Source organism: Patagioenas fasciata, chromosome 5, assembly GCF_037038585.1.
Source record: "Patagioenas fasciata isolate bPatFas1 chromosome 5, bPatFas1.hap1, whole genome shotgun sequence".
Lineage (NCBI taxonomy): Eukaryota > Metazoa > Chordata > Aves > Columbiformes > Columbidae > Patagioenas > Patagioenas fasciata.
In genome coordinates this window covers 25,258,928-25,282,020 of record NC_092524.1, presented here as the reverse complement: position 1 = coordinate 25,282,020, position 23,093 = coordinate 25,258,928, and the positions used below count along the sequence as shown (strand labels likewise).

The following is a 23,093-nucleotide window of genomic DNA, read 5'->3' as shown; positions in this document are numbered from 1 at the left end:
TGCTAAGCTTCCACATTTTGAAAGACACAAAACATGAGTGAACACATTTTTTTATGCAGAGATAAAAAATTATTGATCTTCCAACTTATTTCTTTAGCTACAAAATAAAAAAGGAGAAGTTTACTTTGGTCAAATTAAAATAATTTTTTCTCTCTTCCTAATTCCTCTTGTGTGTACTCTTCCTACTAAAATCACAGTTGAAAAAATAATTTCAGATCAAAGAGCATTTTTTTTTCTATCTGAAATACAATGTTATATTTTGTTCAGGATGACTGAATTTTTATAAGGAAATTTTAAATTCTACTTTGAAAATTAACCATAACATAGAATAGCAATGAGAAGAAAGAGGGTTTAGAAAAATGACATTTCAAAAAGAGCTTAAACAACTGATATTGAAAAGAGTAGAAGAATGAAGGATGTAAGTAGGGGAACAATGAAAGCTTTCAACACATGAAAAGTAGCTGGAAATAAGAGTAATCCATGCTGACTGTGGACAGGAGATCTAGTGGGTTTACACTACAGCAAATTTCTCCATGTTTAGTATTTGCAATCACTTTCTAATAAAGACACTGAAATATTGGACTGTAAGATAGTGGAATACCTATTAGTGAATTCTTTCTGAACAAGCTAGAGTGCCTATGAAAAGTGTGACATTTTACCCTGTAAGAGAAGTAGAACAGTGAAAAAAATAACCTGTTAAAAGGCCTAATTTTTGAAGTACAAAATGAGATGAATGGTTTCTAGAGTCAGAGTAAACTCATACCGTATAAACTTTATTTCTAAATTCCAATGTTTCTTTTTGTACTGGTATTCAAAGTACAAACCTGTTCTTAGTTTTGAAATTGTGAGCAGACTGGTTTGCACTACCTCTATCACTTGAAAACAATGATAATACAGGGTGATTTGGAATCATTACATTTGAATTCAACTAGATGTTGTCCATACAGCAGGAGAAGGGAACATAGAACATTTATAAAAAGGTTACTAAAACTCTGTAACTATTAAACCTTTTGTGAATTTTTGTGTAGTTGTAACATTGCCACCATAAAATTGGATCCATCTTTTTGAAACACCCTGTATATTTCTGCTTTTTACAGCCTCTTCAGTGTCCCACAAAGTGAAACAGCAGTGGTTTTCCCACTGATTGCAAAAATGACTTGTTTTCCTTGAACAGCAACTATAATAAGATAAATTAGTTAAACTGGGGGTTTACACTAATGTAGATCACTTTCAAGAGGCAAATAAAAAGTTTATGGTTATGTGGGAGCCAGTACATGAGAAAAAAGTGCAAGAATATCACAAAACCACTCTGAACTAAATATTCTGAAATTTTTGCCAGAGGAAATGAATTCATTTTTCTCCTGGGACTTATTTCATGAAGAGCATTAGAACGTGTCCAGTCTGACAAGTGGATGTGTGAAAATCAGAGGTTTTTCTCCAATTCTACTGGCAAGGTGGCTATTTTTAAATTCAAAGGCAAGGTACTGCTTTACACAGAGGGAAACAACTGAACATTTATGCAATATACTTAAGTGTGTTTTCCCTCAGAACCACATCTTCATTTGAGTGGCAGCTGAAGTGCAGAGTAATATACTGAATTAAGTGAAAGGCTAAATGAAGCAATTAACTGTTCTTTCCAAGTCAATGAAGGTACCAAGTGTAATTTAGAACAGCTGGATGTTGACCGTTGTTTTGTAAGTGACTCAGAGCAGGAGAGGCAAGTGTGATCACAGAAGGTTTATCTTTGCTTGTTTTTACAGCCTCTTGAGTTCATGTTATGCAAATGCTTGTAACTTTCATGTCTGAGAAACATTTGCATTTCCCATTGGGAAATTTTGAGGAATCTAGGAAGAAAGGAAATATTCTTCCCTGCTTAGCTATCTTGTTACTAAGATAGCTACCACAGCTTTATAACTGTTATAGGCCATGCTTCCTACTTTGGTGTACATTTCAGACTTTCCCTTACTATAAACTACAACAGAATCTGACATAGAGGGTTTTTCTTTGTATCATGTAGACAACCTATTTTCTGAGCTTGATTCCATAAGTAAAATTGTGCTGGCTTTACAATGGTACAGAAGCAGGTAGGACTTTACCTAAATGTTTCAGGGGAAATATATACATCCCAGGGACAGCAACAGATCAGCTCCTAAGTTTTACACAGCAGCTTTCATTTGTATTACTGTGGTAAAGATCACAGATTCTCATACCTGGTAGACAGCCCAGTCTGTGTTGAAGGTTACTAAGTATATACCTGTAGTCTTCAAAAGTTTGGTTCCATACTAACAACGAGTCTGACTAAAGTTTCTTTTACTAAAATACAGTGCATCTCTAAGACCCCTTTGCAGAGTAATTCTACAGCTCTTAACGGTGTCATTGATAAAATGGTTCTGTTTTCAGTCTCTGAATTTGCAGCAAATACATGTGGCATTAGTATTTCTAACATTTTCTCTTGTACTTTCCCAGTAACTTGAAAATTATTAAAGGATTAATTGATTTGCATGTATCAGAATTTAAGATAAAGCTGTAAAATGTAGGAAATGCATGCATAAAAAGTGTGCTTTGTAATTTGGGGTCATAAAAATACAAATGTTTGGAAAACATGGTGTGCAACCTTTTTCTTCTGCAAAGTGCCATCACATAACAACAGATTTCAGTGTCATTATAGTTGTTATTGAAGGTAAGAAGAAAATCAAGAGTTGACTCATTTGCTGAGTTTACCTGGAATAGGGAATATGTAAGTTCATTTGTTTCTGCTAAGTGATTTGAACACTTTGGACCTTGAATTACTATCAAGCCTACTGTGCAGTTTGTAGAAGTTTGTGGTTACATATTCTTAAAGTTAGAAAGTTTTCTCCCCCATGGCTCTAGTTTTCCTCTGTTGCTGTAAATTAAGCTATTTTTTTGCTTTAACTCATGCAGGTGCCAAGAACAACGACTAGAGATCAGTTTACCATGACATTCACGCATGTTCATCTTGCTAATTTTCTCCTACCAGATGTGTCTAGAAGAGGTACAGGACTATGTTTTAGAGTTATGAATTTTTTTTTTCAGTTGAGAATAATTAGTGATCAGTCTTGGGGATTTTAGTTTGGCTGGTTTGATTTTGTTTTGTTGTTTGGTTGTTTTAAGACTTAATATGCAAATGGTGATTCTATTAAGGGTTTTTATTAACTGTTATCTTGAGAGCCTAATACAAAACATCCTAACAATTTAAATGAGCCACTTAGTATAAATCATGTGCAATCCAGTAGCCATAAGTCAAAACACTGCTTTTCAGTCTCACAGCTAGTGTTCCACAGGACTCTGGTCATGTCTTACATACGTGGAGAAAAGGACATATATAGCCAGAGGTATATTCTGTTGCATTTTCCATCAGCATCACCGCTGTTGAAGCCTCTGTAGAGAAAATTCCTTGATGAAAAAATATTAAAGATCCTTTCAATGGTTATTACAATACACAGCTATTCTTATAAACAAGTATTATGATAAGAAATGAAACAATTGTGTCTTCTTTTTCACTGGATCCAGTCTTGTTCCACCTGTTCGTTAAAGACCTGGATGAAGAGACCGAGTGTACCCTCAACAATTTTGCTGATAACACAAAACTGGGAAGACTGGTTGACGCACCAGAAGTTTGTGCTGCCATTCAGTGAGATCTGGACAGACTGGAGGCCTGGTCAGAGAAGAACCTAATGAAATTCAACAAGGGCAAGTGTAGGGTCCTTCATCTCAGGAGCAATAACCCCAGGCACCAGTAAGGTGTCTGACCTGGTGGAAAGCAATATGACAGAGAAGGACCTGGGAGTCCTAGTGGACAACAGATTGAACATGAGCTAGCAATGTACCCTTGTGGCCAAGAAGGCCAATGGTCTCATGGGATATATTAGGAAGAGGTCAACCTGTAGGTTGAGGGAGGTTAACCCCTCCACCTCTACTCTGCCCTGATGAGGCCGCATCTGGAGTACTGTGTCCAGTTCTGGGCTCCCCAGTTTAAGAAGGACGAGGAATTACTGCAGGGAGTCCAACAGAGGGCTACCAAGATGGTTAGGGTTCTGGAGCATCTTTTTTATGAGGAGAGACTGAGAGAGCTGGGTCTGTTCATCCTGGAGAAGAGAAGGCTGAGAGGGGACCTTCCCAATGCTTAGAAATATCTCAAGGGTGAGTGTCAAGATGATGGGACCAGACACTCTTTGGTGGTGCCAAACAATAGGATGTATGGCAATGGGCACAGACTGAGGCATAGGAGGCTCCATCTAAACTTGAGGAGAAACTTTTTTTCTTTTAGGGTACCAGAGTACACAAACAGGCTGCCCAGAGAGGTTGTGGAGTCTCCTTCTCTGAGGACATTCAAAACCTACCTCTGCACGTTTCTGTGCAATCTGCTCTACATGAACCTGTTTTCGCAGGTGGAGTGGATGAAATGATCTCCAGAGGTCCTTTCCAACCCCAGTCATTCTGTGATTTATTCTGTGATTCTTTTGTTATGGTTTTCTAATCAGTTGGTTCTGTTTCAGTTTCCTTAATGCTACGATAGTGCTGGCAAGCAGCCTAGAAAGACTTTGGCAGAGTGAGAGATCTCTATTTCTTGTCTGAACTTTGGCACAAGAATGACAGTTTTCAGGAAATACCTTAATTTATATGCTGATCCCTAATAGAGTTTTCTTGTATTCTGATAATTTTGTTTTCTCTTTCCTCTTATGAAACTTTTTCAATTTTAGCAGCACCTCCAAGTTATTTTCTCTAGGTTAATATTTAGAGCCCTATTTGCCCAGAAAATGCTTTTTATTCTGCTTGCAACGAGCAGACAATGCAAGTGTGTGTATATACATACATATATATGTATGTATAAAATGAGGGTGGAAGTATAGATGGCGGTCATTATATGTAGGTGAACAAGTAATTCATCTTTTCTAAAGAAAGTAGTTCTGACAAAGTCATTGTGTACACTTCCTTGAGCAAGTCAAGCAGGAACTGGCCAGTAATAGTTAGAAATATCTCAGAATTAAACTTTAGGACACATTTGGCCTCCCATTTCAATAGATATGTACCATGCTTAGCCACAGACTATCTTACACTTTTTCCATTTTATCAAGTATCATTTGAATACATGGTATTTTGATAACATCAGTAAATTTATTTCTTGGTACAATCATATTCTAAAATGACCTATGACTAAATCTTGAAGTTTCTATCATTTTATTTGGATTGAATCTTTTATTTTTTTCTAATAAAAGAAACATATTGTAGCTTACATATCAGTATCTTAGGGAAATTTTTAAATACATTTAATAAGGATGAAAAGAAAAATAGTTCCTCATTTTATCTTTCATTAAACTTATCTTTAACCTGACTTCTAATAATTCAGAAATTCTTATGTAGGTCAGTTTTATCTGGAATGATCCGATGTCATTTGAAATAGAAAATACAGCTGCTCCTGACACATTTAAGTAATAGTTACGCTGTAGCAGTTATACGTTCTCTTTATTTTAAAGACTGGAATTTGATATGAACTTTTCTATGTTGGGTAACTTCATTCTTTCTAACTTGATTTACAGTATTGAATGTATCCAGGACACCAGAAAATCACAACATACAGCAGGATATCAACAAAACTCACAGAACATAACCAGATGTCCTATAATGCCCAGTTGATAATTTTGCATAATGGTCATCACTTCTCTTAGCTAATGTTGCCAGGATGCTGAAGATACAGAAGTTCTCTATTCATTCTTAATGCCCCGATCCCTCCTTTTCTGTTTTTAGAGTTTTCTCTTCAATATTTTCTTTCTACATTTTGAAGTAGTTCCTTGTGAAACATTCCTAGCACATAGATTAGCATAGTTGGTGATGATTTTTTACTCTGACATCTCGAATGTTCCCATTCAATAGACATTGAATACCATCTTCGTGATGGTGAATTCAATACCAAGGACAGGAAAGGCGGAGTTTCTAAGACATTCCCATAGACAGACTCACGGTTAGCTCTCAGCTTTCACATTAATAATGGGGGGGACAGGAGGGAGAGGGAGATACTGCGAGGGTGATTATATACCAGAGCAGATTGTTCAGAGAAACTGTAGGCTTTTGTAGGTGTTCAAGTCTCCACTGGACGTGCCCTGAACTATCTGCTCTGATTAGAACTGTTTTGAGCAAGAGGCAGGACTGGATGACGCATGGAGTTCCTTCCCAACAGAAATTATGACTGTATGATTTGATTTGTCCCTTGTAACGACTGGTGGGAAACAAACAGACAAACAAACAACACCAAAAAACACAAAGAAACAAAATCCCAGAATGCTTTAGATAGAGAATCACTTACTAAAACAGTATATTTTCTCTCTCCTTTATTTGTCTTTAACTTGCTTGTTTGTTCCATAAAAACTGTAAAAAAAAGCTTTTTCTTTTTAATACCAAGTTTTCCTAGAAATCATTGGATAACAATTCTGAATGTTATAGAAAAATAACCCTAGATGGTACAGGACTTATTGAAAAAAATAGATTTGTTAATGAAGATATAGATATATAAATGCTTTCTAGTTTTCAGTTTAAAGTCTGACGTTCATCCTGACCTTCCCATACCACCTTTGCCACCAACTACATTGTCTTAAATTCCTAGGTTACTGTTGTTCCCAGAGTATTCAGTGAGGTAAGAAACGGTCACGTTCTGAAGAACATACTTTGTTCTGCTTGGACCACCAAATTTCTGATCAAATTAGAAAGTTTAGTTCAGATCCTTTGATATCACTCTGTTTTGTAAAATGATTAAAGAATAACAGCACACTGGTTGAATTCGATTTACATGGTTGTATTTTGCCCACTAAAATTTTAAAAGAAACTGAACAGGAATGCCAATTTTTTTCTTGGTATGAAAATTCTGTGTGGTACTACTGTGAATCATTTACCAGTAGTTATGAGGTAAGTACATTTCAGTGTTCTGTGAAAATTTTAGACACTGTGTGATGAATGGCCTTCTTGAATGCAACTTAATGTTTTGTGTTTATTTGTTTGTTGATTTAAAGATAATAAGTTAGAGGTGGTTTATATATATATATATATATATATATATATATATATGTTACTAACAAATTGTTATTATGGGTAGGGGGCATGATCCTTAGCTCGTCTGTTAGTAGTTTCCCAGGAAGTGCTCTGCACCTCAATCATTGTTGCTAAAACTATCACTCTAACATGGAATATTATAGTGTGATTTGTATCCTGTTATCCATTGTATTCTAAAAGAAGCATATTAGCATTAGTGACATCTAGATAAGGTTTGGAAGTGCTGCTAACAGCTGCTGGAAGACCTCGCATGGGGCTGGTTGCAATGGCACTACAATAATGCTTTCTGATCTGATAATTATGTTTGAGAATTATTTCTCTGAATTGCTGCTCAAGTCTGACTTCAGTTTTTTTGTTCTTGACTCCCAGTCAGAAGTTTATTTAAAAAATAATATAAAACAAAGAAAAAACAAGCAAACAATAAAAAAAAAAAAAAAACAAACACAGAAAGTGTGCAGTATATGGGGAAAGAAGACAACAGAGAGAAGCAGAAAAATTGAAAGTTATCTCAACATTGCAATAATTTTAAAGTTGAGGGAGGTGCAAAATTAATTTACTCATTAATTTCATTAATGATTACATTTTGTGCAAATACATGAGGAAGCAAATTTTAGTGGAAATAACGTATCTAAAGTTTTGTTCATATAAGCTAATTTTGAAATATGTAAAAACTGGATTTAATTATTTATAGCTATAACTTGAGATTTTCGTATTCAAGAAATCCAGACTGCCTTATTTGTGTAATTGACAAATTCCCTTGTGTGTATATGTGTGTGTTGGTTTAAACTGGTACCTCTATCTGATCTCCTTACATTCCTGCCTTATTTCTTTATGTTCTTCCTGGTGGATTTAAAATTTTTATATTTATGCCCTTTCTGACCCTACAGATTCTACTTTATCTTATTAACCTTCTTCCTCAGTGCAAAGCATTGTCTTGACACCCATACACATACAACTGTTTGCACATTTGGCCTGTTCTTTGTTCAGATCACTTTCTCCAAGACTGATAGAAGTACTTCAATAATATTTAGTGAGTACTTTACATACAGAATTCTGACTCCTTCTCCGGAAGCCTTTATAAATATGTCTTGACTTGTAATGAATGAATTTTGTTGGTTGTTAATAACCACTTGACGATCCCCTAGCTTGTGCTGCCAGATTCATTCCACAAAAAGCAGCAAACCTGTGCCTGAATTGTGACAGAGGAATTTCCCCAAAATGACCTGTACCTCTGTAATCCCTCTCAGTGCTGTTCAACACTGATAATATGCATGATGTCGGCTGTGCATTATAACAGTCTGAGTGAAACACCATACCATGAAGAATAATGTGTCATAGCTGCAAGTAGTTAGAGCTTCCATGTCACTTCTAGCACCTTGTCTAAGAAACTCCTCTACTCCCACACAGTTTTGTGACAAAGGGTTGGGATATATTTATATACTTGCTCTCATTTAACCAAAGCAGACATCTTTGCCGTTCTAGAACTTAGCATAGGAGGTCTTCATCAATATGATTGCCCTGTAAATATCCCACTTACATACCTTATGGAGTCAAATTCCGAAGGTGGGCATGAGTATAATGCAGAACTATCCCAGAGTAAACATTAATCAGTTTGCTGCAGAAGGAATGTATAAGGTGCAGGTATTTGAAGTTTTCTGCAGCAAGGTAGGAAATTGGATGTCTTAATTGGAAGAATTAAGCATATTCTGGAAATAAATTTGAATCTATGAGTACAGTGTCTAATACATTTTCCCTCTACATAGAATTGCCCCAGTTGTGATGACAAGTTTTTGTTTGTTTTGGAGTTTGATTTTTAAAATTTTTTTTAACTGACCAGCAGTCTTAATGACTGACTCATAATCCTGACATATACTGCTTCCCACCTAATACCGTAGTGACAAGCTGCTGGTCTTATTCTTTTCAAAGGAAGTAAGAAATAGAAATGAAATAGAAATTGAAAAATGGGTTAGCCACTGATATCTTGATATGATTATGCTAACAGGAATGGTGCTGACTACCTATAAGAAATACTCCTTACCCCTGCAATGTTACACATGGACTTTAAACATTCAGCATGTGTTATTTTTTTTTATATTAGTAAACAAAGTGTTCTTGTTTGAAAGGCTTCTAAAGATGGAGACATATGGGACTTAGGGGATTAATACACTTAGATAAAATTTGTAAATCACAGAATGTTCCAATCCACATGTTTAAGCATCTGAATACCTTTTAAAATCTATCCTGGAGGCTTTGTTCAGAGAATAAAGTTAGTTTTCATAATATTTTGATGTTGTTCAGAAAAGTTTCTATTGAAGAATTTCAGGAAGCTCAAATTTTTATGTGAACAATAAGGACTTATCTTAAACACATTAATTTAATGAGAACAAGGCTAATGCCACTCTGCCCACAAACAAGCAGAAAATCATCAACTATCAAGTTCAAGAACCAGTGTACATCTACCTCTCATTCCACTGAATTCTTTCATAGTTCTAACAAGCAAATACTTTCTGATAGCTACAAGCCACATTATTTCAGAATAAATGTATGAGATATTTTCTCTCTGTTTTAAGTCACACATATTTGGAAAGTTCCTTTTTTGAAAATATCTGTTCCTACAGTGGTTTTGACCATAAAACAAACATGAAAATGACAATATTTAAGCATTACCCTATGTCATGATAAACATGTTTATACACAGATACATATATGTGTCTGTATGAAAGGCAGATACAAAGCAACCCTTGATTCTTCTATCTGTGGTAGTCATGCAGGAAATGAAGCAGCTATTTCAATGTAATTCTGTGATTGTAATAACTGTTTGAATTCTTAAAAGACTGTAAAGGGAAAATACTTGTGTTAAAAATAATCACTTTGGAAGCATTTATTTATTGATTTTTATATCAATAAATATCAATGATGAGTTGATACTTTCTTTGGTTTTCTTGTCTTAAAATAACTGGGGAGAGGGATGGTAATTAAAACTAAATCAAAATAGGAGAAGTTTGATATTATCAATATTTTTATTTTAAAAGTAATTTGCCTTTATCATATTTCTGTGGAAAGATTTTAATATGAAGTTGAAACAGCTTTATAACCTTGCTCTTGGGAAAGAGTGCATTAAATTTGTACTTTGAACCTAAATATCTCTTCTTTTCTAAATTTCTCTCTCAGAAAAGGAATTCCAGTAAAATATACTGTCTGTACTTTAGGAGTACAGATGGTTAATTCCTGCTTCCGGAAATATGCATTTATATATGGAGTGATTAAATGTGTTTTCCAAAAGTGATGATTCATTTTAGCTGACTCATCTTTGGAGAACACATTTTAAATGGGGCTGGATTTAACAAATGTTGCTGTGCCTAGTTTTGAAAATAAGTCCCACTTGAAACATTTTAAATGAAACCTCATGTCCCTTGACCTCCTGATTTTCATCAAATGTATTTGTGACCAATTTTTGGAAAATCTGAAAACTTCAGCCTAATATTCTAGTTTTCTTAATATTGCCTCCACTTATCATCCAAAGACTATCAGTACTGTAAGCTTTGATGCTAATACTACTTCTTATCTGTTAAATAGTAAGTATGCTGTTTTATTTTATTTTTTAGCATGTTGAAGGTAATTTCCACCTACATGCACAAAGGAGTGTAAAGCAAATACAATTCTAAGGAAATGCAGTTTCAGTATAAGCTAGTAGAAAGGTGCAAGGAGAGAGAAACAAAAGGTCTGAAGAACCCAAAAAAGCAATTGGTACATGTCTTGACCAAATCCAGACTCCTGCGTATCACCTCTTGTTTATTGGCTTGTTGGTTTTTTGTTTCTTTTTTTACTGTTCCCAAACAATCCTATAGTACAGATTCTTAAAATAATGCTTCGTTCCTTGCAGGTTTTTCAGCCTCTTCATCACCAGAAATAGTCCCATTAACAAGAAACTCTTCTCTAGATCTTGAAGACCAGAAATAGTCCCATTAACAAGAAACTCTTCTCTAGATCTTGAAGATCAGATCTGGTTCAGTAAGATGAGTTTCAATTTAAAACTGTAGCATACTCACTAGGAATGTAGTTTGAAGAGATGTTAGGAAAACTGAATCTAAGGTATCATTGATTAAAAAAATCATTTTCAGCAGTTGTGACTGGCAGGATTTCTTAACTTTTCTTAACTTCTTATGCTGTCAATAAAGAATGAGAGATGTTCTCAACCACAAGTTCTTAAAAGAACTTCTCAAAGAATCCTATCCTAAGGGGAGAAAAGGTGTTTATTTGTATTCAGCCTGTTTCCTCTTCTTGTCTCCAAAATAGAGACACATTTTCCCCTTGTAACCTTTCTAGGGCTTAAGTGCAAATCCAATGCAAATGGGTCTGGGTTATTCTTTCACTTATACTGCTTTATAAAATAAAGTTGTGGAACTACCTATTATGGAATAATACTGTATTCTCTTTAGAAGTGACACCACAGTGGCCTAGACAGACTATTGGTTTATTCTGGAGTGGCAGTAACCAAATAAATTTCAAAAGAATTTCAAGGGGCTCATTATTGTCCTATAGTTTTTCATCCACCTCTTTAAGATGATACTGAAAGACAGTTAGATATTTCACATTTCATATGCTCTTTAAACAATGTACATTTTTATATGTGAATGTGGAGATAGAAGTGAGAACTGAACCCTGGTTGAGAAAATCCATAAAACTCAAGGTGAATATTGGTCTTTAAACTAACTTATACCATATTTCAGAGTCCTTGTGAGTATAAATACAGTGTCTTCTGCCTTCATTCATTGGCAGGTCCTAAATTGTTCCCTGACTTTTTCATCCATCTAGTTTAAGTCAACATCTCTTGTACATTTATTTCACAATTCATTCAGAGATCTTGAATTGTTTAATATCAGGTGTTGAGTGCCAGGCTACAGAAAAGAATGATAAATATTTAGAGTGATGGGTTTTTACTTTACTCTCCTTAGTCCAATTAATGATAAGTCCATCCTATTTAATACACATTTAGTAAGGATTGTTTTCATTTTACAGGTAGAGTGACAGTCATGCAGAGAAATAAAATAATCTATCTTGAGATCATATAAAAACTCTGGAAATATAATCCCAGCGAGTCCTGGCTATAAAACTTTTGACATCGTTCCTCATCACTGGCCACAGTTCTGCAAGTATGGATGGTAAGAAAAGAGGTTCTTATATATGTTATATGCATTATAATATTTTGATCTATTTGAATTTGTATAAATCTAAAAAAAAAAAAAAAGAAAATATTATGTTGTTTTCCAATGGCCCAGAATAAGCCATTAGTGATTTAAGGAGAAAGATAAAAACAGAGTTCAGATAAATTCATTATAAAAAGTACATGGTGGTGGGGTTATTTTGGTTTGGTTTGGTTTGGTTTGGTTTTTTCATATTAACCAATAAGGGCTAAGTGGAAATTTCACATATAGAAATGATATCCATATGCTTGAGATATTTAGCTGAAGTAATATTTTATAAAGTTCTAAGTACCTGAAAACAGATCTTGAAAATGCAAGTTATCACCTTGACTAGTGTTGTGGGTTTTTTGGTTGGTTGGTTGGTTGGTTGGTTGGTTGGTTTGGTTTGGTTTGGCTTCCATTTTGGCAATTAGCTCTATCAATAATCTCATTGAATACAGCATTTGTTTGACTCACAAATTTATTGAAAGTTATAACATTCTTTGGGATGTTGCATGGTTAAATTAAGAAATGATCATTTTTCGGATGAAAATTTAGAAATATGTTACTTTTTCCTTGGCTCAGAGGTTAAATTTAATGTCTTTTCCCCATACCAGAATTTCACTTTGAATGTATGCTAACCATTAAGACAAGATAGAACAATATGGCTGCTAGGTTGTTTCTCAGTAATATTTTGAAGCAAATGTAGTTAAGATTTTATTCTCAATAAATGCAAATTGTATTTTCCAGTCACAATAATTCTACACGAGAAGAAATAAAGATGTCTTATTTCTATGTCAGAGTATCATACTCTTGCAATTAAAAATTTACTGAAAAAACATGCTGTCACACTGTAAAGATATTATTTCCAAAGTGAGGCATCATTCACGTCCAAGTCTAGTTGTTTATACTCTGAAATTTTACATTTTTAAAAATTCAATTTAAAAGAAACAGTCTATTTTTTTCACTCTACTGATATTTTCCAACCTAAATGATTCTATGATTTACAGAATGAGAAACATGTTAGATGGCATATGAGTATAAAATGAAGGACCATGCTCTATTCTCATCTACACCTACATTAATCTGGACACATTTCAGTGGAATTAAAGGAGTTATTCCTCTCTATGGAGTGAATTTACATTTAATTTCTGTGGCACTCAGTCCTGGAAAGGAGAGAATTTGTCTAGGTTCAAATTTTAAACCTGAAATTAGTGCCATAGGAAGGTGTCTGGATTTGGGCCATTTATCTCAGTACTGTTTTAGAGAGAAAACACTTGAAATTTTGTTCTAAGCCATTTCATTAGTTAGATTTTTTTGATGTTGAATACAGTAGTTAATTTCAGTCAAAAATGTTCACATTTTATAGGGAACTGAAAAACATGACCATTGCAAAGAACTTTGAATTGGAACAGAAAAATACTTAATCTTAATTATTTTTATCAATAATAATAATAGTATTGCACAGCTTTTGTTCTTGGCTAGGGTTCTTACCCTTTGAAAATCATGCTTTGCAATTTGATTTTGTTATAGGATAGGTATTTTGACATGCACTTATTTCCAATATAGACAAATTAGTTTAAAGTAAAAATTGGAATAGGATGTGAGAAAATAATACTGAATAGCTACATGACTATTGTTACAATAGAGACTGTGTGCCCTGTATTTCAGGGAACATATTTACAGTCTATTTCTATCCAAATGAAGGTGAGTTAAAGATGTTTTTGAATAAATGCATTTGTGTGAGTGCATGTTATGAGGAGCTGTTTGAAAAAAGCTTGTCCATAATTGTTTGGGAATAACTGCAGCAAAAATGTTGGAATGAAGATGAATGTTGATCTTCAGGATGTTGAGCTGATAGACAGAATCTGGAATCAAAGTTAGAATTTAAAATCACATGAAAAAAGATACCCTGTAAAACTGTAGTCTTATTTAAGTCAGCAGAAATTCTGTCATTGGCCTCAGTGGAAACAGAATTCTTCTGCTGCCTTTTTTAATATGTAACTACTTTTGTGAATGCTTTACAGGTGTAACACTCTAACTCTGTTCATTGCTAGGTACCCTAAAGTCATGCTACAATAAACTTAAAAGTGATTACCAACACGAAACAGTAAGCTCCTGATAAAGATATAATTTTGTAAATGTTCTAACACTAGCTCTGTGTGTACATACATACACAGACCCTAGTCACAACAGTCTCAAGAGCGAAATTAGGGAAAGTTTAACTTTTTTTTTTTGTTGCTAGTTTGTCTTTTTCATACTTTTTTTCTTCAAAGCAGCATTTATATAGGATAAAAATCTCCTCTGCTAGTTCTGAGTTGAACGCTAAGTACATAGTTTTCCTAGGCACACAGGTGAATAAGAGAATCTGAGAGCAGATAAAGAAAAAATATTTTTACTTCTTACTTTCTTTCTATGTAAAAATTTTTACAAACCGTTAAATTACAGAATCATAGAATGTCCGAGGGTGGAAAGGACATCTGAAGGTCATCTGGTCCAACCCCACTGCTCAAGCAGGGCTACTTAGACCCAATTGCCCAAGACCATGTCCAGATGACTTCTGACTATCTCTAAGGGGGAAGACACCACAGCCTTCCCGGATAACCTATGCCAGTGCTTGGTCACTCTCACAGTAAAAAAGTGTTTCATGATGTTCAGAGGGAACCTCCTGTGTTTCAGTTTGTGCGCATTGCTTCTGGTCCTGTCACTGGGCACCACTGAGAAAAGCCTGGCTCCATCCTCTTGGCGCCCTCTCTTCACGTGTTTATAGACAATAAGATTGTGACAAGCCTTCTCTTGTCCTGGCTAAACAGTCGCAACTTTCTCAGCCTTTCCCCACAGAACAGATGTTTCAGTCCCTCATCTTCCTGGCCCTTGGACTCCCTGCAGTCTGTCTGTCCATGTCTCTTTTGTACTGTGGACCCCAGAAATGGACATAGTACTCCATGTATGGACTTAGCAGTGCTTACTAGAGGGGAAGGATCACCTCAATCAGCCTGCTGGCAATGCTTTGCCTAGTGCGGCACAGGATACCATTACCCTTTCTTATAGCAATGGCACATTGCTGGCTCATGTTCAGCTTGGGGAGTTGGTATGGAATTGAAATTGGTATCTGCTATGATGGAAAAACTGAAAATACAAGATTCAGTTCCGTAAGCAGAAATTCTAGAAAGTCTTTCTAGACAGTTGGTTTTCAGTGATGGAATGTTAACATCAAAGATGAAAATCTGCAGAACTGCAGAACAATTCTAAACTTGTCCTATTAACCCAATTGGAAAATGAACATATACAAGTTCTGAGAATATGGTCCCTTTCACGTTTAAACAACTTAATGAAAAAGGCCATTCAGTTCCATGTTTACCAGAAACAAGAGATGTTATGATATTATCAAGAGATCAGTTTACTGAGCAGTCACTTAAACTTCTATGCACCAAAATCAAGTCTGCTGTGGTTTTACCCAGATTTTCCTGAAAGGAGGAGATGTTTTCTTTTACTTTTCAAGCCTCTGTGACCTCATAGGAATTACCTACAAAATAAAATTTCTCACTAGAATTGTGAACATCAGAACAAAAATATGTTAAAATTTACAAATGAGGCAGCACTATAGTCAGATGCTGATTTTGATGGTTATGGACCTGATTTGAGTGGGTTTTGTATTAAAAGAATTGAACAATAATCAGTAAGGTCACATATATGGAAAATACGTGCCATGATCTTCGATGACTTCACAAAAATCAGTCTCCCTGTGAGATTACATATGACATATTTTATATAGTCTGAGATTTTTAGGGTCTCTCTTGAATCCCTGAGTTGATTTGTGAGCTTGATCCTAGATATGTGCAGTTAAAAGTATGTTTGTCAGAAGTATTTGTTCCCTTCTGAAAGCAGTAAGTTATAAGAGGATTCAAGTTTAGTGCTAGAGTTAGATTAGGTTATGTTTGGACTCGATGATCCTGAGGGTCTCTTCCAGCTGAAATGATTCTAAGTACTCTTGCCATATGCAAGCAGCTTCTTGTCAGCAACGCTTACTAAAGTAGAAGTAATATGTTCTGCAACTTCCTTTATGAATTTTTCTTATTTATTTAAGAGGAAGGCAGGGTGATCAATGACTTAGAACAACTTGAAACTGTTTTTCACTTTACTTAAGCTGGAGAAAATGCTAAGTGTCATGGCTGTTTACCACATCCTTACATCCACATAGACTTTGTTCACAACGAGTAGACTAAGGCTCTTAGAAATGAGTGAAAAGTCTACAAGCCTGCAGGGATTTTATAGAAAAGATTTAGTGCTAATACAAGTCTAGAAAGCAGGATTCAAAAGCTTTTGATGCCAGAACATTAATTAGGCTACCCCTCAACCCCCTCCAAACTAAAGACACCCAGCTCCCTCAGCCTTTCCAATTGTGAATATCTAGTCTTTTCCACTAATGTCTTCCAGTGCTAATTACACATAGAACTTCAGTACTTTAAATCTCATCATGTGTCAAGAAGGAAAAGGTGTGTTGTAACAATCTGGTTTTGTCCATGTTTGTTATGTGAAGGTTTGCCAGGACATATGTTTGAGTTTTTATATCCTCCCATACTCAGGATCAGGCAAGCTTGTCTCATTACATGTAAAACAAAGTTCCCTTGACAGTCTGTGTTTGGTTTTCTTCACAGTTCAACCTTTTGACTCATTATGATCTGGGTCCATAAGAGAAGCCAGGACTCAGTGACCTCCACTGTGTATTTGGGATTTTGTACTATAACAGCAGTGACTATTCTTCAAGCACTGCCAGGGCATTTCCCGGGTAGGGAGAAGACCAGGTAGCAGCTTCTCTTAAAGCTTGCTTTCCACCTGAGTGTGCCCAGTGGTGGGGAATGGGCATGAAGGGTAGCAGTTCCCTAGTTTAGGAACTGAACAGAAGGCCTCAAGATGTTTCCTCTGTCTCACCTTGTCAGTGCCTGTGAAACATTTTATCATGTGTATCATCCAGAGTTTTCCATGGTGCAGTCATTTTGAATATTAGTTCATTATGCTGGATAGCTTTTTTAAACTGCTATATAGGGAATTGTTTTTCTTTTCTAGAAAATCTGCAAAATAGAAGGCTGAATGCAATATGCAAACAATATTGCTTGGAGGAAACAATATAGAATGTACCACAGGAAAAAAGTCACACGAATAATTCTGTGCAGCATTAATGGTACCCTTTTAACATTTGATTTGTGAATGACTTACTTTAATAATACTAAAATATCTGTTTTAAATAGGTTTCACATACAGCAATGCATGCTTGTAAAACAAGTAATAGAATTGTATTTTTTTTTCCTTTAGTAAAAGGACATTTACCTTTTCATGTAGCATGTAGTGTCATCTCATAAATATTGTAAACTGAATTGCTTTAAAGTTATGTTCTAAGAAGCTATCTTCTATGTTTACTAGGTGATAAAGCATAATTGGTATATTAAAAATAACAAACATCAAGACAGAAGATTATATCATAGACTACAGCATATTACAGTCTTGATGCTAATTTTGTGTTTAGTCACATCTATGCCAGCAAATATATTATCTTTATATATATATATATATTTTATATATTTATATATATATACATGAACATTTATTCAAGTCTTGGCATCTGTCAGAAATGTGCATTTTGATGTAATTTGAATTACTTGAAAAAATACAAAATGTGCAAATTTACATCAAAAATGGAATATTAGTTTGTATCCACAAAAATACTATAGCTATTGCAGGTGCTTGTGTCAGATTCTGATAGGATCCCCTGTTTTTGACGCCCATATATTTGTTTAATTCAGTCACAGAAACCCTCACTTTTGCTCACAGGCTCTTTAATATTAGCAGGAAATTGTTCAGGCAGTTTTTTAAAGAAACAGTGGAGCAAACATAGATTAGGCTGTGATGGTTTTATCCTTCTGGGAAAGGAACAACTTTGTGTTTTTTTCAGATTTTAAGTAGTAAAAAGAAAAGACTCTCGTAAGACATTTGTAGGCCCAAAATATGCCAGTGGCATCTGTGAGTCACATGGGAAAAAAATAAGCTCACCAACTGAGAAAAAGATCGTTACTTGTCAGCAGCTTCATCTCCTGTCCCACTTGCAGCCTTGTCCAAAAATCACCAAACTCTTTTTTAGCATTCTTGAAAGACAGTTATGTTTGGGTTATTCATTATTAACACACTCTAAGTCTTCCACCCATTTTAAATAATTTCTTGTTGCCATTGTTTTCAGTGATAGTAAGATCAGATGTTAAATGATCTATACAGTGATTAAGGACCTGGTTCCAATTGCTTAACTTATATCTGGTATGACTTTCTCACCAGAAAGCCTGCTGAGTCAGTAGAATACATCTGAAAGTCAATGTTAATGATTCAGTAAGTGTTACTTGACTGAACTTATGGATTTTATGATTTTATAGAAACTTACAATATGACATATAACTTAACAAATTATTTTCTTTTCTTTTTAAGTACACCAGTTTCACACCAGAACTGAAGGCTAAGTAAGCATACAAAACATAACTTGGCTATTTGACAGAGCTAGCTATCTTATTGCATGCATGGAATAACTCAGAGTTACTGCTTAATGTATGAAGTTTTCTATAATTGTCATGAAAGCGCCTGACTAATTCTTTTTTTGAGGATTGTGTGGAGGAGTTAGATCTATAAATAATTTCTTTCTGATTCTGAGGTAGAAAAATGCTGGCATATGCATCATCTATATTCTGTTTCCCTCTGCTTCAGTGGCTAAACTGGTACCTGTGAATAGTGGTTGAACTGTCAGAGTCAGTCAGGCTTTTAAGAATATGAGTTTTGACATTCCTTTTCTTAAGATGATTTCTTGTTTTTCAATTACTGCTTTCCAACTTGTGAGATTTCTTAAGGTAAACCTGAGTTTCTTCTCAGACTGTCAACGAGGTGGCAGCAGTGCCACGTCGGAGCAGCTCCCATACCCTTTCCCTGACATTAAGTGTTAATGCAATTGACCAATCAGTGCTAAGATGATGGGAGGTAATTGGGTAATTGTATTTTACTGATCACAAGCAGAGAAAAGAAGGGGGGAGGGAAGACGCGGGGTGGGAGGGGGGGAGAAGAAGACGGGGTGGGGGGGGGGGGTGGTACACAAAGAAAGAGAGAACGGAAGGGGGGAAGGAGGAATGTAACCAGAAAGACTGGCCTTGGGACATTTGCAAATCCTAAGGTGCCACTGAAAGGTGGGGACTGAGAGAAAACCAGAGCGGCAGAAAAGCGGAGCTACTCTCAGCAGCAGCAGCGGCATCTGTCAGGAACTGGATATATACATACATGCGTACGTACATGCACACACAGGGAGAATTCAAGCTGAAGCTAATGGGAGGGAGGAAGGGTTTCGGCTGTGCAAAGGGCTATGCGTTTCAGGGATGAAACTAAAAACTGTAAGAAGCGTCTGTGCTACTGGGAATGTGTCGTCTTGGAAGGGAGGGAGGCAGGAAGGAAAGAGGGAAGGAAGAAAAGGGGGAAGATAACTGGCATGTGGAAGAAGATGGGAGACTAACTCACTGCTATGCAGAAGGAAAATCCAACTTGTAGATCTGAAATACACCAGGCTGAGCTTGGAAATGAGATCAGACCTGCATTGAAACAGAGAAAGGGAGGCAAAGGGAGGCAGAGACTGGAGAGCTTTTTTCCTTCTTCCTCTCTCTCTTTCCCTCTCTCTCCTCAAAGAAGAAATAGAAGTTTATCTGTCTCGTTGCTGCTGGATCTGCATAGCTACTGGACAAAAGATGGAGAGGAAGCTGAAATGAAAAGCAAAAGGTGCTTGTGAAATTTACAGCTAAGAGGGCAAGTCTCACCTCCCCTGGCTTGTTTTGTGCTCTGTCGGGGGAGTTTTAACATCATAAAGATTTTGAGAAGTGTGGGGGGCAAAGGGGAGAGTGGGTGTTAAAAACACCCATCCCAAGTATTTTAAAAAATAACAGGAGGATGGATTTATTCTTGACAGCTGGTGGGAACCTTGAATTTTTCTCTACTCCCTCCCTCCTTCATTCCATTTAATGTGAGATTATGAAAATGCAGAGGAGTTGGAGGGAAGGCAAAAGGATATAACGTGGAGTTTGAAGCGAGGAGACGGGGCTGATGCTGTGGATTGCTGGCTTCTTGCTGAAATCAAAATCCGATTGCGCACTGGGTTGTGATTGGAAATCTAATCAGATCTTTGGAGAAGGGGAAGAGACACTAAAAGTTTATTGTTTTGACAGACACAAATAAAAATTTAGATGGAAAAGGAGATTATTTTCTAAAAGAGTGTCAGGGATAGAGAAAAAGAAGAATGGGAATCCCTGTTCAAATGTGGAGACACACGGATTGGATAATTGATAGTGCAGCAAAGAAGGGGAAGAAGAAAATTGCCTGGCAAGACCTGGATCTTAACAGTCACAACAAAATTACATTAAAAGAATACAGATGGAGAGTTGCTTGAAAAGAAATACAGACATTTCTGCTCTCCAGAGGAAAAACAAATAGTGAACAATGGAGAGCAATGGAGCCAGAGAGGCAGAAAGCCTCAGAAAAAGGAAAGCAGGCAAAGGATCCACATTGGAATGAAAAGTTTCAGAAAGGAGAAGGACCATTCATCCTCTGCAAGGATTTCTTTTTTTTTTCCTGTTATTTTAAACCACTCTTCTCCAGTGAAACCAAACATCAATGTTACCACTACAGGAATCTTATCAGAAAAGTTGAAAGCCACAGGAGAAAATAAAGGATGGATAAGAAGAAAACAAAATTGCTGGAGGGGGAGAGTTCAGCAGTGTTGGGTTGGATTGGCACCTGTATGGACTGAAATTTCTGGGAAATTGCAATTGGATATCCTTTTATTTCCTTTTTTTGTTTGTTTTTAATTTTGGTTTGGTTGCTGAAATGAAATAGTTTTCTAACCCCTCCCCCATCCTGTTTTTTCATAACCACTTGGATTTCCAGCTGGATAGTCTTTGAGGATACAGTAAGTACACTTTCCATTTTATTCTTTTGTGGGAAAGAAATTATGCCCCACTGCCTCTCTTCTTTATTCCTTATTCTCTTTTATTGGTCTTTTCCCCCACCTGAGTAAAGAATCTGACTGGATTTTGATAATGGCTGGAAAGGGGCGGTTGGGAAGGAAGAAGGAACAAGGACAGAACTGAATTCTCACAGTAGCTCAAATATTCCTGTTAGTAAAACTCCAACCTTGGTAGGATTTTGCAGGCATCTGCCTGCATGGCTCTGTAGCATTTGTAAATGTTCACTAGTAAAGAAATGTTTTGAGAAAGCCCCTGCAGGGAGTGGGGGGTGCGGCCTGATTGCCCAACCTGTACAAATGAATGCAAGTTGCATAGAATTGGATGCACGGAGGACGGTTGTTTATTTATTTCTTTATTTATTTAGTAAGTGTTTAAAATAGAGAAAGGCTCTGATTTGAATGCTGGTATGCAGTCTGACAGTGCAGGTCAATATGGTGTATTACCAGCAAAATTTTATAATCAAGCAGGGAAGTGAAGTATGGCGCTTTGTGAGAGTGGGGGGGGTGTAGGACAAGAGGTTTTAATGGATTTTGTGGAGGCAGCTCTAAGAGAAATAGCACATTTTACACTCCATTGATAAGAAAAAGCAGTAACAGGCAGAAAAAGGACATTCTTCTATTGAAGAGGAGTTTAGGAAACTGCTGTACTGGCCATCCCTGCCCTCCAGATCTCCCAGGAAATTCTTTGTGATTTTGTGTGCCTCTCCCTTCCTGGTGAAATGTGGTATGGGGGTATGGAATAAACGGAGGATAACACAGTGTTTAAAACAGAGGTCCTTGTTTTCCTGTGGGGAAGACTGCCGCTTCCATCCTGTCTCCTGGCATGACTACTTAGCTTGTAGATAGGGAGTTTTCTTTCTCTTTCTTCCCCTTTTCTCCTCCCTCACTTGTCCTACTCAACCTTCACCTTCATATATAGAGGCTCTAGCTGAAAGTATTAGGCCAAAACTGGTGGAGAAGGAGGAAGTGAAGCAGATAATTAAATGAGCCATTGAACAGATATGGATATTTTTTGGCAGTCAAGGTGCAGAACAAGCTTTGCCACTAGTTTACTTTTCTCTAGCTGCAATATTCTGGAAGAGGGGAGAGAAGACAGGGATATGAGAGGTGTTGGTAGGGTTGGATTTTAATGTGTGTTTGTTCATTTGTTTGTGGCAGCATTTGCCTCTTCACAAGTCTCTTATGTGAACATAAACCAAAGCTCTAACTTCCCTAGATAAGCATGTAAATAATTATTGCCATCTTCTATTTGCTCCCCTTTCTGAATTCATCCACATCACCTCTGTTACTTCATCTAAATGTTCTGAATCTTTTGACATAATGTAAACGAGACCTTCTGCCTCTCAAATGTGTCCCATGCACTTCTGTTTGGTGGTCATGTGTCTTAAACGTTGGCTGCTTGTAAAGGATTAAGACTTAGGGTGCAATTCAGTTCCTAAGGAAATTTCTAAGAGTTTTTGTCTGGCCACGTGAACATATTAGATCCATTGTGCTTTTGTGTTTAGAAAATGAAGGAAAAAGGCACAGCAAAAATGGTTCCTTCCAGCTCCAATTTCACATCTTTCTCAGTACAGCTGAATTGGTTTAACATGAAGTGCTTTAGCCTCATTCATTTGTCTGCACACATGTTTCCTACTGGAACACTAAATGGGTAATAAGTTTGTCAGCATCTGAAAATAAGCACAAAACTCTGTTCTCTGTTCCTTCATGTGTCATTATCAGTCTGTGCTGTATATTGGACTACACTTAAATCAGCAGTTGCAGTAATAGACCAGTTAAATTTATGTTAAGCTGCTGCTCAGTAATTACTGAAG

At 36.2% G+C, this 23,093-nt stretch overlaps 1 protein-coding gene across 12 annotated transcripts in view; it reads left to right on the top strand.

Moving 5' to 3' along the window:
* Nucleotides 1-23,093, top strand: part of LRRC4C (leucine rich repeat containing 4C) — a 572,608-nt gene that overhangs the window by 440,732 nt on the left and 108,783 nt on the right. For 7 of the 12 annotated variants that reach the window (XR_011739325.1, XR_011739326.1, XM_071809105.1 and 4 more), the window contains one exon: nucleotides 12,082-12,224. The gene's annotated coding sequence lies outside the window, so the exon portion shown is untranslated. Of the gene's footprint in view, nucleotides 1-12,081; nucleotides 12,225-19,378; nucleotides 21,223-23,093 lie in introns of those variants that run through there. The other 5 variants (XR_011739330.1, XR_011739329.1, XM_071809103.1 and 2 more) reach the window with 3 other exon arrangements.